The 2,798-nt window shown below is 42.4% G+C and overlaps 1 pseudogene; it reads right to left on the minus strand.

Moving 5' to 3' along the window:
* Positions 1–1,571: 1,571 nt before the first annotated feature.
* Positions 1,572–2,370, minus strand: LOC101571735 (annotated as a pseudogene).
* Between the last annotated feature and the right edge of the window lie 428 nt (positions 2,371–2,798).

Below are 2,798 nucleotides of genomic sequence, written 5' to 3' on the forward strand. Positions count from 1 at the left end.
TACTGTTTAACAGCGAGAGATTGCAATGGGACTGAGGTTGATCACCAATGGGAGATGACTGATTGCAAGCCCCAGGGGTGGGTTCCATACTTACCATCCTTTTGGAAACAAGTCTCTCAGAACTTCACAGTTATGACTGTAAGGCACTTCCAGCTGATGTACTTGCTATTCTTCTGCTTAAGGTGCAGAGTGAATATCAAGTCTGGAGCAGTGGACTTGAGCATGAGGGAAGCTGGCTGGTGTGTAGCAAAAGAAATAGTTGCTCCCAATGTGGAGAGGAGGTCATGCCCTAGGAAAGGAATAGGGCACACAGGCATATATAAAAATTAATGTTTAATAAATTATCCACCAATCTTGTGGGACCTGTTCCATCAGAATTTCTTTTTAGAGGGAGTTCCTGTAGCAACAATAATTTGAACTCACCAGGAGGTCAAAGGAGCAACAGGCTAAGTTACAACTGAATGTTCAGCCTCACTGTCCACCATGAAAATTGTAGGTTTTTCCCTGATTCTGGCAATGACTGTAGGCTCTTGGGGCCCAGTCTAATAGAGGCCAGTCTATCCTATTTGTTGTCATCAAAGAGGAGAAGAGGCTCAGGTTCGGGTGGCTCCAGATAATCAGATTTGTTTGTATCTCATAGATGGAGGAGGCATTTATCCTTCCAGTGTCCAAATTATCTGTAGTAAGCACATTGGTCAGCCTGCCAGGACATAAAGGTATCACCAGTTTTAGATGTGAGGCTTATGGGGGCCCCTTCTGCCAGTAACAGTAATGGGATTTGCATTGGTGGAATATTTCAGGAACAGACTTTCCTCACATTGCAGCCAGGACAACAGCTTTCTGTTGGGTTCTGCAATCTGCCTCATGCTGTTGTTCTTTTTCTTCTTCTGTGGGTTCACAAAAGCTTTTTGAGAAATCTGAACTAACTGGGTGGCGTCCATACCAGCAAAGCAGTCAAACTTTTGGATTTTTCTTTCAACTTTGAGCCTGACTCAAAATTGAAGGCATCACTGACCATCTGTTGATTTTGAGGTACCTCTGGGTCTAAGGGTATATGGACCTGGTAAGCTTCACAGCATCTCTCATAGAATTTGGCTGAACTTTCATAGATTCTTAAATGACTTCTGCAATCTTAGACATGTTTATTGCTTTTTTGCCTTCTCCTTTGAGCTCCACAAGGAGGGCTGTGCAGTATTTTTTTTTTAATGGGGGAGAAGATATTTAATACCTACTCTCCAACTTAAGAGATATACAAGACATAAATGGAAACAATTATGTTAGTGTTTTTTTTTTTTTTTAAAAAACCTGGCGTGTTGGCAAACTCTTGGAATCCCAGCACCCAAGTGGCTGAAGCAGGAGGATCACACCAAATCTGAGGCTAGCCCAAGCTACACAGTTGAGTTCAAGGCCAGCACCAACCACCCAGAAAACCAACGCAGCAAGGTACTGTCTCAAAAAACCCAAGCAAACTTTAACAGGAAATTCAATGGGATCCCAAAATACTAGCAAATTTCTTGAATATCAATATCTTATTTCTCATCTCAAATATTCTATTATTATTATTATTTTTTATCCAATAAGTCATAACTTTATTAGTGATAGAAACAGTACAAATTTCAAACCAAGCTGCAGTGACCTTTTTGAAACACCAGAAAAAGCCCTCCTTTCCAATGATTACATTGTTAGTTCCATAATAGCATTTACAATATCATTACTGTTGTTCTTCAGTGCTCGGACTGCCTTTGCCCTCGACACATTTGCTTGTGACATAACCAACTCTATGTCCTTAACTTCCACGCCTGTTTCATCAACCTCTTCCTCTTCACTCTCCTCTTGTACAGTTGGAGTCTGTATATTTTCTTGAATGTTTGGGACAGCTTCACCTTGAACTTCGAATTTCTCAGCAGCTGCTAACTGTGCTTGCTGAGATAAATCCTCAATCTTGGCTTCCCCAAAAACTATGTAGGTATCTGAAGCTGGGCTCTTATAGACATCTGGTTTTGTAATGACAAAGAGGATATTCCTAGACTTCCGAATAGTGACTCTAGTAACTCCTGTAACCTGCCGAAGACCCAGTTTGGACATAGCCTTCCGTGCCTTCTTCTCACTCCGACTCTGTTTTGCTTTACTGACTGGTTCTTCATCAATTTCAGCTGCTGCTGCCAGCTGGGCTTGTTGTGTGGTTGCTTGTGTGGAATCTTGCTCTTTGAGCTCTGGTACTGATTCATCACTGTCTGATTCTGTTCCAGACCCTGTCTCAGCCTGGGGCTGTGGCAACTCCTGCTCTGTAGCAGGAACGGTTTCTGTGGCTTCACTGGGCATTTTGTGCGGAGAACACGGAACCAAGATGGCGGCAGAAAGGGAGCGAGCGAGAGCATTATTATTATTTTTTTTAACAAAACAATGTTCCTAGTGCTTTTTTGTTGTCTTTTTGAGACAGGGTCTTGCTATGCAGTTCAGTCTGGTCTTGAGCTCACTTTGTAGCCTAGGCTGGTCTTGAACTCACAACAATCCACCTTCCTTAACCTCCTGGCCTCAGCACTCCCAAGTGCTGGTATTACAGGCATACTGTGCGCCACCATCCCTGGCCCTAGTGCAGTATTAAGCAGTTCACAATTTCTCCTTGTTTCTCTCAGATGCAAAGTTGAATATAATTACTCTCTGGTTATAGAAGGTGAAGGACAGGAAGTGTCCTTGGATAGCTCTCTGTTGATATAACACCATGTTACTTGTTAGTTGATATTCTTTCTGGCCACTCTGATTTTTGTTTTGGGTTTTTTTGTTTTTGCTGTACTGGG

Source organism: Octodon degus, unplaced genomic scaffold (assembly GCF_000260255.1).
Source record: "Octodon degus isolate 3935 unplaced genomic scaffold, OctDeg1.0 scaffold00045, whole genome shotgun sequence".
Lineage (NCBI taxonomy): Eukaryota > Metazoa > Chordata > Mammalia > Rodentia > Octodontidae > Octodon > Octodon degus.